Source organism: Malurus melanocephalus, unplaced genomic scaffold (genome assembly GCF_030028575.1).
Source record: "Malurus melanocephalus ecotype Western Australia unplaced genomic scaffold, MMel_1.1 scaffold_237, whole genome shotgun sequence".
Classification (NCBI taxonomy): Eukaryota; Metazoa; Chordata; class Aves; order Passeriformes; family Maluridae; genus Malurus; species Malurus melanocephalus.
Window position 1 is genome coordinate 736,700 of NW_026623469.1, and position 16,107 is coordinate 752,806.

The following is a 16,107-nucleotide window of genomic DNA, read 5'->3' on the forward strand; positions in this document are numbered from 1 at the left end:
GCAGCACAGCAGCAGGCACAGGAGGTGCAGGAGGACCCTCGGAGGAGGCAGGAGAGCCCTGCTCCAAGGTCTGYACCTGGCAAAGCAGCCATGCCGCCATTAGAGCCTTTCGTACCTCTCACTTTGATGTTCTCTTTGATGTCCAGGATTGACACAGTACAAGGAATAGCTGATTAGATTAAAATCTACTTTCTTTAGAGTCTTTAACTCCCTAAATATAAAAGTTATAAAATCTAACACAGTTTACAGACAGCCCTGTGTCACTTGTGCCCAAGGGTCAGCGACCCTGTCCATGCTGGCCTGCAATGACGATGTGCAGCAGCAGCAGTTTAACAACACATGGCATCAAACCAAACATTTTTGTGTTGATTTCAGCTTCGCCCAAAACCCAAGGAAAAGAGAGGGGAAAAAAAAAATCAGTGACTAACAAAACAGAAGAGATAGRGAAAAGCAGCAAACCCTGGAGTGGGCAGAGCTGAGAGTGCTGCAAGGCCAGTGAGGAGCCAGTGCCAGGTCCCCTGGGACACAATGACTGCTGCTTTTACTTCCAGCCCAGGTGGGCTCCAAAACCCATGTGCCAACCTGGAGCAGCAGGAGCACGGTGAGTCCAAGGGATGCACAGGTTACTCTTCGMAAGCCACACCAAGGGTTCTTGGATACAAAGGTTCCCCCACCTCTTCTCCCAAATTATTATTTTCACAAGATCAAAGCCAAACACACTGTCTCATGCTCAGAGGTTTGTCAGRAGCGATGCAGAGATTTGGCACCAAGGGGAGAAGGAAGGAGAGACATGGAAGGAAGGAGGCTGCCCACATCACCCCATAGCTGGGAGGGGGGATATCCTGGTGTACATCACCTCAGGGCCCAGGCAACCAACTCAAAATTCACGCTTCCCCTTGAGCAGCACCCAACCCCCATTTTTACCCATGTTTTCCAATTCGACACAAATTCCCTCTGACCTCCCTCAGCACCAACCCTGGGCAGAGCTTAGACAGCCTTCAGAGTTGCACATCAGGATATCCAGACCTGTTCAAACAAATGTTAATTCTGCAGGTTGGTATTTTACACACCAAGTGTAATTATTTATTTATTTCCCCTCCCCCCTCTTTTTTTTCCCTTCCCCTCCCCCCTAAAAAGCTCCAACAGAGATTACTTAGCCCCTTCCAAGAATGAGGCTTTAGAAGAGCTATGCTGCTCCACCCGTGCATTAACGAAAAAAGTAATAAAATATGGCAACCCTTTCCTTAATTGGCTCCGTGACAGCAGGATACAAAATCTGGGCAGCAGTTGTCTCTATGCTTTTTGTTGTGCTCGGGAAAATTAGTTCAAAATTGGATCACTGTTGAGGGGAGGCCAGCACAGCCCGTGCAGCAGCCACATCCCGTTCCTGAGGAGCCCAGCACAGCTCCCATGACAGCAGGGACCCATTCTGCACCTCGAGGGGGACAGGTCGCCCCTGCACTCCCCCAGCCCTGTCCATGACCCTGCACTCCTGCCAGCATCAGCCCTCCCAACCAGATTCCCTGGATGTGCCCTTGGGTAGGCCTGCCCAGGAAAAGCGGGGTGCTGGAGGGAACACAGCCCCCAGCTGCCATCAGCAACAGCTCCTGACCTGAGCAAAGCAGCCCTGGCACAGGGGAGGTCGGCAGCCTCCTCCAGAYAATTCACATCCAGCCTTACCTCATTTTTCTAGGCTCTATTTATCAGCTGTGCATTTTTAACATCGAATTTGAAGCTCAAAGCCGGCAGCCAGCACAGAGCACCCCTTGGTCATACCATTGCCACTGCTCCTCCCTTCCCAGCACACCTAAACACCCCAAAAAGAACTCGAACTGGGCCTTTCCTCCCACCACTCCTGCCTTAGTAACTCTGCAAATTTGTCTGAGTCTTTTTGAAAATCCCGATGATCCACCTCCCAGCTGCCCTCCCCAATCACTTTATTGCCATACYAGAAAATGAACATCCTCTGCTGCAGTAAAATGGATTTCCCCTAYAAAAGCCAATGTTGCTGTCCCTAATCCATCAAACTAAAGCAGCAAAGCAGCATTTCCATACTAGCTTTAATTATTTTCCAAGCCAATTTGCTTGGTGCTAAAACAAAGTTGCTCCACATAATTCCCACTGCTCTCCCTGCATCTCTTAAATGAAGGACAGAGCCAAGAGGCTGTGTCCCCACATAGCAYTTCCCTTCAATGAGAGATCCCTGTTTGCTGGCAGCTCACCTGCTTCACTYTTGAACCCTCCAGAAGAGCCACCAGAGCCCACCACACACTCGCCATTTGTGCTCTTTAACTGCTCCATTTGCACACCACCTTACTGCCTCTGGGAATTTCACCYTCATCACTGCCTTCACTGATGGGAYGAGACCATTTTGCTCCATCACAAAATCTGCTTACTCCTGAATGTCTCCTGTCAGGCACCAAGGCTGGGGAGGGCCCCCACATGCTACTGGGTGCCCTGATCACCTCTGCCCACGCTGCTTGAACAGCTAGTTTTGGATGGGGTTTCTCCTCCCCCTGATGCTACAAAAGGGATTATTCTCAATGTATGTATTCCACATCAGGCTCAGTTACCAATATGCAGCCACAGATCCAAGCTGGGGTGCTCCAGCTGCACATCAGCACCCTGGTCCAGCAMAACCCCCAGCCAGTGCTTCTCTCCTGGCAGCAGCAGGTCCCTCATCCCTAATCCTGTCCTGGGGGAACTGCTTCCCTGCTTTCAGGTGCTGCATTTTCTATCCCCACTTCTTTCTTTCTCCTTTCTGATAACATCTCTCCGTTCACGGAGCAGCTCCAGAACTCCCACCACCCACTCCTGCAGGGATTCCAGTGGTTTCCACACACCCCAGGAGCCCTTGCCCCAGCACACTCKCCCCAGCATCCCAAAGATGCTGCCCCCGCCCAGCATGTGCTGATGACCCTCCCCTCCCGCCAGCCCCACAGCCCAACACTTCACTGGTGTAAAAGGCCAGCAATCCACTCACAGCTTGCAGAAATCTATGGATCATCCACTGGTTCTGGCAATGCCACAAAACCTTCCCCCTGCATCCACTCCCAAAGAGGAACAATGAGCCCTGCTCCTGCRGGCCAGGATATGGGGAGGGCCCTGGGAAACAGGAGCAGCTTTTGGGCCCAATGTTAAACACCAGCTACTGACATCACACTTGTCCAWCCCAACAGGACTGCAGCATAGGATGAGGTAAAATGTGTTATTTGAGAGGGTCMTGACTGCAAACGGACACAAGCCATTGCTGAGCCATGCTCCCTGTTCTCCCATGCCAGTGMCAGCCTTAGGGATTACTGGGATTTCACAGAGATGTTGACAAGGAAGCAGYAGCAGCTCCAGGACTTTGTCTTGGTTTCCTGCATGGGACAAGGATGATCCAGCTAAAACCTATGAGGTCTCCACCTCATTCAACTCCACAATGTCAAAGAGGCAAGCAGGAAACAACGATCCTCTATTTGATCTCCAGTGATATCATGGTACAAGAGAAGATTTTGCCTCTTTGTAGAAACAAACAGTGCCCAGGGAGGTGACAGCTCCTGGAGTGCTCCCACAGGGCCTCAGCACAGCAGGTGTCCACCAAGGGCTCCCAGGGCATGTGGCATTTGGAGTCCTTGAGCTGCAGGGTGGATCGGGAAGGGCTCCCCAGCTCCCGCAGCCATATAACAGGAATCATGCCATGTGGATTCCTCATCAGCTACAGTAGTTTGAAGACACCCCAGGCAGCAACAGTGCACACTGTCCTCTGGGACATTATGGGGCAATTCCCACTGACACGGTGTGGGAACCTTCCCCTGCCATCTCTGTCAGTGGCTTGTGGGTTGACAGGATACAAAAGGCCCAGGGCAACTCTCCAGCCCCTCTGACGTAGCATGTCCCTGGAGCACAGCACAGTTGTGTCCAATACCTGGGGAAGACAGCAGCTCCCCAGGGTCCCCAGCACCCCCCTCCCTAATCTGTGAAACCTGGGGCTGCAGCAGCCAGGTTCAGCCTCTGGCAGGTCACAGCCCATGGCAACCCTCTTCCCCACACACTGCGTATGTCTGTCCATCCATCCATCCATCTGTCTGTTCATTCATCCATCCATCCCTCCATCCCTCCATCCATCCCTCCATCCCTCCATCCATCCCTCCATCCCTCCATCCATCCCTCCATCCCTCCATCCGTCCCATTCCCCCTGCAATGCCAAAACCCACAGCCCCTGCCTCTCTGCCAGCAGCTGTCACCACAGCTTGGGGGCTGAAACCCCAGCTAAAGCTGGAGGGTCACAGTGATGCTGAGAGGTGCGAGGGGAGGCCATGGCACTGCCAGGGACATCTGCAAACACACAGCTTTAGTGGGAGCAGCCCCACCCCTCCAAGGCCATCACAGGTGTGAGTGACCCCCTTCCAGCCTGGCTCTTGAGAAAAGCAGCRGAGGACTGGGCATGCCACCCAACCGTCACGTCCAGCACTCATACAGCCCTGGCAGCCCTGCCACGGCCCCTGCAAATTGTCCCTGTCCTCCTGCCACAGGACTCCACTCCTCCAGGTCTCACCATGGCCTCCCCTCCCTTACCTCTCTTGCAGCTCTCTGCTCTCCTGCCACCCTGCCCTGTCAGCCTCTCCAGCCGATGCTGTGTGGCAGGCAAGCAATCCCAACACTCATGTCTGCACCAACAGCTCCTGAAAGCAGCCCTTATCCCAGCTGGCTCCTGCCAGACCACACATGGCAGCAGCCTTTTGATCTGAGCCTTTTACAAGGTGCACCCTGTGGATCTGCATCCTTCCCCTCTTCCTCAGCCACTGCCTGCAATACAGCTCCAGCCTCATCCCTACCACAGCCAGCAGCCTCTAGCACAGCCAGGATGAGGAAGAGCATGGCTGCAGTGGCAGCTGGTGCTCTGGAATAACCTTTGGGCTCCAGAGCAAGTCATGGCTCTTATCCCCCAGATGGGTGCGCGGAGATCATCCAGCTCTGCACAGAGATCCGTCTTGCTGAGGTGAAGCACATTGCAAGGCAAACCCCAGCACAGTTGGCTCCACTGCTCACAGCTTCAGCGCCGCCTAGGAGACCAGCATCCTTCAGGGTCTGCACCCCACCAGGCACACCAGGGTTACATCCCCATTCCAGTGCTTCCTACAGGACACCAGGCCCCAGCGCAGGACACGGGCACTGCTCAACCACAGAGGAGCAGAGCTCAAGGARGTGCAGAGGCATGACCACAGTGAAGGCAAGGCTGGGCTCCTGAAGGCAAAGCCCACCATGAGAAACAGCCAGGAGACACAGACCCACACCTGGGATGGTACCAGTGCTGCTGCCACGTGAGCACGACACAGCAATGGGCCAGTGTGTTCCAGCAAGGAGGTGGCCCCTCACSAGTGCTGCCCAGGGCCCCTTGTGCTGTGCAGAAGTTAAAGCTCTGCTGCAGAGATGTTCTCTGGGGGATGGAATAACAGATCCTCAAACAAAGAAGGGGGGTTCCCCCTGCCCAGTACTATCCCACCCCAGAGAARGCACAGAGTCTGAGAGGAGCATCCCACCACTAAGCCTCCGACCTGGGCATTGCCCCTCTGCACSGCCTGACCCGTGCTGGGAAGGGCTAAAACTAATGGACCATGGGAGCAAGAGCAGCTCTGCAAGGGATGGCAGTTGCTGTCTGAACCAAAGGCTCTGTGACATCCCCACCAGCTTAGGGCTGCCATGTGTCCTGACAGAGCTCTGAGGAGCACATGTGCCCCGGCACCACRTAGCCCATGAGAACACACACTGCCAGTGACATCGTTTCAGGCCCATTTTGCTGCTCAGTGTGGCAGCAGGACAGAAACAGTTCCAACCCTCTGGCAGATCCCAGCCTCACACTGTAGATGGAGTCAGCCCTGAGCCTTGTCTATGTCCTGACCCGACACCCTCTCCAACCTCCCCATCCCAAAACAGATCAGCTGCACTTCTGACAGATACCATAGAGTCAGGAAATCCAAAGGCCATTGTGCAGCTCTGTACAAGGTTAAATATATCTGCACAGCTCCTTGGGTTGCATTCCTGGGAGGCTGAAAGGATAAACAAAACTTCCTGCAGGAACTGGAGACAATAGCAGGATAATTAGYGCTGATGCCCAGCGCAGAAACAATGCAGGTAGCCGATATTTTGGACYTTTATACCCTCCTCTCCACCCTTCCCCCTTAATGCTCAGAAAGAGGCACTCAGACCCAGTAATTGGGCTCCCGGGCCAGCTAAAAGAGACTAATGATTTCAAAGGAGGGGAGCTGCTGCTGCCGAGGGCTCAGCCTGGGGCTTCACCATTCCAGGCTTATCTGGGCAAGAGGCTGGCACACAAAGACRAGCCTCAGAGTCTCGTTTTTCCCAAAGCCACCCCAGCTCAAGCTGGGGGCTGTGGGCCTGCATACACCGAGGATCTCAGTGCAGAAGGTTTGCAGATGGAGCTTGCCCCCGTGCCCCACTTGTGCTTCGCTTCCAGCATGGCACAGCCAGCGATGCCAATGCTGTTCTAGATTAGCCACGAGCAAACKGCAAGGAGAGCTCCCATATCATGCCAGGAAGGCACCCCATGCTGCCACCGGGAAGGGACCCCCGTGCCTCCCTCTGCCACCAGCCAGAGGATGCCACAGAACTGCTGTTCCTACAGTTAACTCCTCCTCATTCCAAACAAGGCCCAGCTSGGGCTTGTTTCCAAATCACAGCAATTTTTAATCCTTTTTCCTACCCCAGTCCCATGAGACTGCTCTGCAGACCAGCCAGATCTCCCAGTCCTCCTCCCGGAGCTGCGGAATGACAGAGGGACGCAGCGCTCCCCTGACACTTATCCCAGTACAKTAAAGCAGGCCTTTCAAGACAAAATGCTCCTGCACTCTGAGGTGACTCAAAACCATTAGCATCTCTTTGGTGAGGCCTCTCCACCCTCACTATTTCTGCACAGGAACACTTTGGCCCTTCATCTCAAAATAAARTACATTTATAAACAAAAARACACCCATTTCCGTTGGYCCAGCCTCTCCCTGCCATATCCCCTGCCAAGGGGCCGGGTCTCTAGAGAGAAGAGGATGTGGTTCCAGCACTGCCCATCCCCRTGTCCCATGCTCTGCTCTGAATGYCACCAACACCCACAGTGGCKTTCTTCAGACTTTATGAGGTGCATCAAAGGATGCTCCATGAGCAATACCACACTGTGTCCTCTGGGATCAGCCCCAAGCTCACTCGCCAGCCACCCAGCAGTGGCTCCCTGAGCCGAGGACACCAGCACAGTTGTGCCACTGCAGGACATGGATTGCCATGGCTCATGCCAGGAAGGGCATTAACTGCTGAGGGCAGGGCCAGAGCTCACACAACCAAGGGAGAATCATGCAGCTCACCCCATCACCCCATGGATCAGCCTGCAGCAATGGGCCAGGGAACAACCCTCAACCCAGCACAGGCTGCATCCCAGAGCACACCAAACAAAACTCCACCATCCCTACCCAGTTTATGGAGGATTTGGACCATGCTGGTTGCCTCCATCACCCCTGTTACCAGCCTGCTTGGCTCCACTACGCTGCATCTCTCCTCCCTGCTCTGAGGGACAGCCAAAGTAATTCTGGCGGCATTCAGGAGCTGCAGATCTGCCTGCCATCTCTTTCAGCTCCACTCAGCTGCAATTCAGGAGATGAAGCAGGTATCTACAAAGGTAATTTCCTCCTGCCATCCCCGCTCCCTCCCTGCAGGCTGCCGGAGGGAGGCAGAGGCTTCTGGTGACAAGAGGCACAGCACCGACAATACCTGCTCTCATACGCTGATGAGTTCTTTAATGATCTGAAAGGAACCCAAAACGCTCAGAACTTTGCCTTTGTCACAATCACAGATGATGCCTGAGCCTCGCAGGAGGTTTGACACAAAGGCGCCTTTGCCTCCAAGAGCATCYGACACTCTCCATTCCCTGTGAGAAGCTGCTGAAGCTCTGCACACAGAGGCAAAGCTCACAGCCCCTGAGGAATAACAGGTGGACACAAATTCCTAGGGTTCTGAAGGGAGCACAGCACTCTGCAGGGTCACTCCAGGACTGACCACAACGGTGTCCAGAAGCTTGCGAAAGTACAGACAGGAGCAAAAGAGTTTAAAAAATAATAGTGTTATATGTACAGATATATAATCAGTCTGGCAGGCCCATGGTCTCCCTCATCCAAGTGCTGGAGCACTGCRCAGCTTTCCAAGGCCCCTCTTCTGCCTGCTGTCACCCCCACATGCAGCAAGGACACCAGGCCAGAGCCAGAGCTGGATCTGGTCCCACAGCAGCACCAGCATGGCCAAGGGGCTGTGGAGTCCCCAGCCATGTGGCACCTCCTCTGTGACACCGGTGACACAGGTCACCCTGCCACTGCTGAATGACTCCACAGATCATCTGAGTCACTTCCCAACATGTGGGCCAGGGCTGTAATACTGCGATGATTATTCATGAGATGGAGCTGCTAAAGGACTTCAGGAGTCAGATAAAAAGGTTGGAAAAAGGCTGAAAGATTTAATGCCAGAAAACCACAAACATGTCACATGTGGAGACGGGACAGGAAGGTGACAGCACCAGCACCCATACAGCACCCTCTGATGAGCACCCATACAGCACCCTCTGATGCCAGCCAAAAGCTGGGCTCCTCCCTTCCCAACAACAGAGCCATTGACCAGAGCAATGTCCTTCCTAGAAATTCAGTGTTGCACTATCTGCAGGCTCTCCAGCTGGCACCAGGCAGCCCAAATGCTGGGACAACAGAGAAGCCAGCAAGGATCTGATTTGGATTCAGAGGCCAAGAAGAAAAATCACAGAGGGTAAAAACAAGGGGCCTATTCCTGGGAGAGGCTAGCCYTCATCAGGGAGAAACAGAAGATTTCTCAGGAGAAAAAACAAGCCTGAGAGGCAAAGCACAGAGAAGCAGGGATCCTGAAGAATGTCAGGCATGGTCATGGGGATCCCAGAGGACACATCCCACCTCCCATGGAGGAGAAGGAATGTGAAAAGACGAACACTCTGGAGTATTGCCCCTAACCCAGTCACAGAGCTCAGCACTCAACACCCTCCTCCCAGACAAACCCCATCCCATTCTCCCCCCTGCAGACACACAAATACTTCCAGCACCAGGAAGCTGAGCAGGAGCCACTGCAGCCAGGGAAAACCTCCAAGCTAAAAAAAATCTCAAAGCTTGTTTTCTGCGAGGGGAAAACATCAACACAGGCAGTGAGAGACACCATCGGAGAGTGCAAGGCGAGGTTCCAGAGGAGTTTCCGAGCCGGCTGGGGTCCCACCCTGGTGCTCCAGCCCTGCACACACCATTCAGCTGCAGGAACRGTGCAGCAAGGGAGGAGAAACCCTGGCAATGTTGTGCTACAAGCGTTCCAGCTGGGCTCGGGGAGACCCTGACGTGCACACAGGCTGCTCTGGGGACGTGCTGCCACAGCAGCTCCCACGGCTCCCCCGCGCCGGCTTCAACAGCAGCTGCTCAAGATAAACAAAATGCCATTATGTGGCCTGAGCCCGTGTGTTCCTGCAGTAGGCCAGAGCTTTTGGATTCCTGCTGCGCCCGGGGAACACCATCACTGTGCTGGCACACCACGCTCCCAGGTAAGAATTCGCTGAGGTCCACAAGGAGCTCTGGGGATGGASACTGAGCCCTGCTCTCCTGGGGTCACCTGGAGCTGGCTGCCCAGGACCATGACCCACAGGGCTCCAAATACCTTCACAGCCAGAGACACCAAAGCCTGTCCAGGCAGCATTTCACCAATCTCACAGTTAAAACCCCCCACATCTTCTCCCATGAGATCTCAGACAGATGCAAGGAGTTAAGAAGATGCAGACACCTTGTCCAAATACACAGTACCAGGGCCACAGTCACCAGCAGCCATGGCTACTTTTGGCTGTCCCACCAGGGTAAAACCCCTTATGCAGGACTTCAAAGCCTGGATCCACATCTGCTCTCTTGCATGGGAAACAGGCCCAGTGCTGGGGCTCTGGAGGACTTACAGGAGCTACGTGAAGCTCCTGTGCCTATTCCTTCCCCACTGCACGGATACTGCAGACTCCTGCCACCCTCATGTGCCTTATTCCCCCTCTCCCACACCACCTGCCTCCAGCTGGTGCTGAAGAGAAACTGCTGAGAAAGAGGCCAGAGAGCAGCTCCCAGGGCCTTGGATAACCTGGTGGGCAAAACAAATCCCAGGGCAGGGGCAGCCCAGGCAGCACAAGCACCGCAGCCATCAGTGCCACCGTGGCCGTGTCACRCTGGGGCTCAGCATCAGCACAACAGTGCGGGTGGAAGCCTGAGCCACCGCAGCATCCAGCCAAAAGCCCTGCCTGCTCCTTAAAGAAGTGTTGAGCCAGGTCACACTGCAGCTCAAAASTCCTGCAAATTTCTCCCTCCCAGGAGGCTGTGAACCAGAGCAGCTGCCCCACACCACGAGCTCAAAGGCCAGTGCCACTGCCCAAGCCCACTCCTGCTCTGGGCTCTTGAGAATCTTTGAGACCGCTTTCCCTGTCTCACTTTATTCAGTCCTGTTACACAACTAGGTTTGTAGGGTTCTTTGAGAATCATCCCTGAAACACATTTAAGCTGCTCTGTGTCTCTTTGAAATCGCAGAAAGCTAATTGATTCCTCAATACCGGTGCTGTGCTGTCAGAGGATGCTGCAGGCTGCACCTTGGAGAGTTGACACGTCCCACCTTCTCCCGTGCCACCACTGGTCTAACACTGATCGCCCTGGGCCTCAACCCTGCTCCAGCCAGGCCTCTGCCACCTGCCTGAATGTAATTTTTTCCACTTCAGTCAACCAACTCAAAATTGCATCTGTGTATTAAAGCAAAATTTAATTTCTAGGCCATTACCCCATCGTGGTCTRGTTCCTCCATCTGCAAAATGAGCAATAGACAAATAGACTGAGCAATTAATTTCCCTCTTAGACATGAATCTCAGTTATACATAACAATAATGACATTSCACAGAGGCATGGAGCCATTTCATTTTGGAATCCCAGGGAAAGTGTGTGAAGCTGGGGGACCCCTGATGCAGCCACCACATGGATCTGCTGTATCTGTTCCTGCATGGCTGCAACATGCGTCCCTTGGATCTGCCCTCAGGCTCTCACTGATGCAGCAAATTTCCATTTATTTCTCATACTGGCTTTTCACAAGCCTCTGGATTTTCCTTTYCCCCCTTCTAGCAGTCTCCAGACTCTGAGATTTATAAAATACAGAGTTTTGAGACCTGAGAGCTTGCAGCATCCAACTACAATAGCTGTTAAAAAATCTCAGAAAAATCAAAAACTCCAACTCCCCCAAAGAAACAAACAAAAACCTACACAACTCCCCCCTTCCTCTCCCCCACTTCCTTTCATTCACTGTACTCTTTTGAGAGTAAAAAACTCAGAAGCAATTTAACCCACATAGCAGTGTCCCCTTTCATTCACAGGCCGCTCTGGCTGAGATTCCATTCCAGCCGGATCTCATCCACACCCTTTTCCTGTCCAAGGGCGGAAATCCCATGGGAAATGCCCCAAAAGAAGCAAGCCAGTTGCCACCACCCAGTCGGGAAGACCTGGCAGCTGTGTTGGGCTCTGGCAGCAGCTCCTCACCGGAACCTCCCAGCCAGCCCACCTTCAATAATAGACAGTTTCCATCAAAATCATCTCAAGCCTTTTCCACTTTGACTTAAGAGGCTCCCCCAGTTCGGCACAGCCCAAAATACTCCTGAACCATGCGAGGGCAGCCCTGGCTGAAGTGGGAGCAGACACAGAACACACTGGCCTTTCCGACACACCTGGGCAAGGGGAGAAGGGATGGCACCTGCAGTGGTGCAGTGTCCCCTCCTCAGTCCTGGCCTCTGGAAGCAGCCACTGGTGTAATACCAGAGGACATTTGGGACAGCCAACATCCCCTATGAGCAAACACACACAGAAGAGAGGAACATTATATAGGAGGAAGGAAAGGGGAACAGGGACATATTTAGGTTGGACATGGACATCAGGAAATGTTTTCTCATGAAGTGGGTGGGTGAACACTGGGATAAGCTTCCCAGGGAAGTGGTCACAGCYCCAAGGCTGCCAGAGCTAAGAAGCACTCGGACAACACTTTAAGGCAGATATTGGGATTCTTGGTGTGTCTTCCTCAGGGTCAGGAATTGGACTGGATGATCCTGATGGGTACCTTCCAACTCAGCCGATTCAATGATTCTATGAGAGGGATGACAGCAGCACTGAGATACAGGAAACTCCCCCAGCAGAGAGAATGTCACCCACTCTCCTGGCACCTCTGGTTTGTTTGCTGGGGAAGGAAACCAAGCGCACAGTGACATGGGGGACCAGTGAGCTGCATGGAGGCTTACTGCACCACTGAGCTGAGACTGCATGGAAAGGAGATAAAAAGTGATCCAGCCTGACCCTCCCACCAGCCTCAGCTGCACCCCAGCCTTTTGTYACCCAGCCCCATCCCCTGGCTGGAGTGGTCCTGGGGGCCAGCAACCCACTCCTCCCTCTGCTGTGTTGATGGGCATTACTGGGGGCTGGGGGCTGCCTTCCCCTCAGCAGTGAGCTGGGAGCCCCAGTAAAAAACGGCAAGGTTGTCACCACCCTGGCCACAGGACCCACTGGGACCAGAGTGAAAGCAGTGATGAGCTGCCAGGGAGCACAACTGGCTCTTTCCTGAGAGTGCAGCATATCCAGAGGCACAAAAAGGGCATTTCTGCGACCGGCCATGCTCCCTGGGCCAGGGGCTGGGACGAAGACAGGGGAAGGGCAGATGTTGAAGCCACCACATCCTGCCAATGCTGGCAGGACCCCACCACTGGCCCCCCAAAAGCCGGGACTGCAGCACACCCAACTCTCCCCCACATCCTCGTAAGCATGACACAGCCACAAGCTCATGGCTCAGCACTGTCCCCCTCCTTGCACCCAGGCATGAGACGCAGGTCCAGGGCTGCTGGCATGGCACGACGATCCAACCCGATGTTTCCAGCACCCTATAAGAACAAAGGCAGGCACCCAGGATCTGGGGGTGAGACGCTCCCTGCACACCGCCAGAGCCCTCTGCCCTCACACAGCACAAGGCGCCTTTCAGAGCCACACAGACATGCCATTCTCCTGCTGCTGACCTCCTTGCCCTGGCATTTTGGGATTCAGGCTCCACAGTGGCAAGCAACGGCATTGGAAGCAGCAGCTTGAGACCATTCATCTGCATGCCCATGTGTCTACTCGCTAATCAGAGGGGCCGATGGAGCTGCTCGCTCACACAAGATGACAGTACAGCCAGGCACTCATTAGGCTGTAGCACACACTCGCTTTCCAGGCAAAGAACATTAAAAACAAGGGAAAGCAGCAACACAGGCTCTAGCCTCCCCAGGGCTTAGAGGAGGGAGGGAGCTCAGAGGAGCAGCCACAGACCCACTCACCCCAACAAGGGAGCACCAGCCTCAGAGGGGTTCTCAGCAGGGAAGGGTCTGTTACTAAAGGTGTATTTGTTATCGGCAGCAGCAACTCCYTCCAGAGGTACCAAATAATCACACTGCTCATCAGCTTCATTTCATGAACCAGCTGTGCAGCCTGCAGGGACAGTTCTGGTTCCAGCATCTCTGATGGGACAGCCACGAGCTCTCCAGTGACCGGCCCTCAGGATGCACCAACTCCCTGAAGYCAGGGGCTGACTCAAGTTCAACGCCCCATTCCCCACTACAGAAGCCCCAGCCAACAGCTCAGAAAYCCAGAGAGTCCAGGGGAATCGCAGCGGTGGTTTGGGAACACCTATCCATCCCTCAAGGGAGCGAAGCAGGAGACAACATAATCCTGGCTTCAAAAGCAACTAATTTATCAATCTTGCATGGTCCATGGGCTGATCCCAGCCCGCTCAGAAACACACACATACACCGACACTGTGCCTATGCCACGGGGCCCAGCATAACTCAGCCAGTGCATGCTCTGCTCTGCAAGGCAGGGATTTATCACCCACTGCAGCTCCATTTCTTTTGCAAAGCAGCATTTCCAAACCAGGCAGGATGTGGTCTGCGCACAGACACAGCCTCCCGGCTGCCATGGAAAGCTGCACAGGGCACAGACCCAGCTCTGATCACAGCAGCCAGCACACCCAGGGCTCTGTAASCACCTGCCTGAACCAAGACAGCTGCTGCTGTCGTGTGCATCAATTATCCTTCCTCTTTGTATTCCTATTGCACTTACTGTCTYTTCTGAGGAGCATCATCAGGGAACATCCCCTTGGTGCAAAAGCATTCCAGCACTACTGCCTGAGCCAGCCTTGCTCTCTCCATGCTGTGGCCGGTTTTATTATGCCCTGGTCAGGAGCACAAGCCAAGCACGGAGCCTCAAATCTGTTCCTTGATGGTGAAAGGCAGCAGTGACAACCTCAGCACAGAACCCATGGCAGCGCAGGAGCAGAGGCAGCTCTRACACAAGCCTCTCCAGCACAGACTGAGGGTCACCATGCATCGCTGCAGCACGGGGTACAAGAAGAATGCCACTGCTGACCACATCAGAAGGGTCAAGGCACAGCTCGAGCCCACACTCAATGCCCCACAGGCGGGTCGACACGTCGGTGGCACCTCCCAGATTTGCCAGACATTGCCCGACGATGTGCCCCGCTGCCACCCAGGAGCCAACGGTGCCCTGTGCTCCGCCAGGAACCGCTGCCAGTTTCCAGCCGGCTGCGGCAGCTCCTCCGGCAGAGCCGGTCTCCTTGAAGCCGCCTTCCGACAACAAAAGCTTAGCCGAAACCTCCGGGCTGACTGAGGAGGCCTGGGCGACAGCCAGGAAGGGCAGGAGCCATTAACACCGGCGTGTCCGGACTTGAGGGAATGACGGAGCAACCAGAGCCATCTGCCCTCTCCAGAAACTCCGCAGACTGCTGGGCAGAACGGCCCTTCGCCGCCCTCCAGTCCTAGCCAGCTGTGCTCTAGCGCTCGCCAACTGCGCACAYAGGGGCAATAAACCTGCGATCGGAATGTTTTTTGAGGCTAAACACAAAAATAAAGCGRGGACGAGGTGTCACTCGGGGCACGTTTTCCAGCAGCTCCACAGATCCTCGGCGCGAGCGAACACACTCCGCTGCCAGCCCAGCAGTGATACCCCAAAGCGCGGGCAACACCCCGSAAATGTCCCCCGACCCCCGGCACCACAAGTGCCCGTGTCTCTTCTCTGCTGCTTCCAAAGCGCTGGTCACGGAGCCCGCTGCCGTTTAACTCGCACGACCCTGGAGTTTATCCGATCYCAGCCGCGCTGCGGGGAGGCGGGGGGGCGATCAGGACGATCAGGGCAGCATCGGGCCCGCACCGGCTGTGAGGCAGCGACGGGAGCCCGGCACCACAAACGGCCGGGATCTGAAGTGCCGGCACCGGCATGGAAGGCGGGAAGGATACGACACTCGCCACCGTAAAAGTCAGGCGAGGGGAATGACGAGGTGGGCGCAGGGTCCCTACACCATGGGCAGGGAGGCGGTATCCGGGGGCCGACGAGTTAGTACCCGCTCCGCCCGTAACGCACCGCCGCTTCCCGGCAGGACGGCTCCCGGCGAACCGCGGGACCGGGAAGGCCGCGGGAAGCCCGGACCGGGGACGGACCACCCGGGTCTCCCCCCCAAGCGGCGGAAGGTGCCGGGGCAGGCTGGCAGACGCACTCGGCAGCCAAAAGAGGCGACTGGGAGCGGGGGGAGCCGCCACGGGCACCGGCTCCCGGGAAGGGCGGGACCCCCCGCCCCGGCACTTGCTGCAAAACGGCGGAAAGGGCCGCGCCGGGGCCCCGACGCCCGGCTCGGTGCCTCTTCCCGCCCCAGTATCTACCGGCGCGCAGTGGCAGCATACCTCCCCCTCGGCTCGGTACCCCCTCCCGCCCCAATGCCGGTACCTATCGGCGACCCGCAGGAGCCGGCCCGGCTCGGCCCGGCCCACCCCGCTGCCCCCGCCCGCCCCAATGCCGGTACATACCGGCGGCCCGCGGGAGCCTCCCCGCCGCTGCCCGGGCATCTTGGAGGCGCGGGGACACGGCGGCGGCGGCGGCGCGCACGGGGCGGGGCGGGGCGGGGCAGCGCGCGCTCACTGGCCCCGCCCCTCCCGCTTGGCCCCGCCCCGCCGCAGGTGAGGCCGGGGCGCCGCCGGCA

At 55.7% G+C, this 16,107-nt stretch overlaps 1 protein-coding gene across 3 annotated transcripts in view; it reads right to left on the reverse strand.

Moving 5' to 3' along the window:
- MID2 (midline 2) overlaps positions 1-16,013 on the reverse strand; it is an 88,563-nt gene extending 72,550 nt beyond the window's left edge. For all 3 annotated transcript variants that reach the window (XM_057375037.1, XM_057375036.1, XM_057375035.1), the window contains exon 1: positions 15,935-16,013. The gene's annotated coding sequence lies outside the window, so the exon portion shown is untranslated. The remainder of the gene's footprint in view (positions 1-15,934) is intronic.
- Positions 16,014-16,107: the final 94 nt, after the last annotated feature.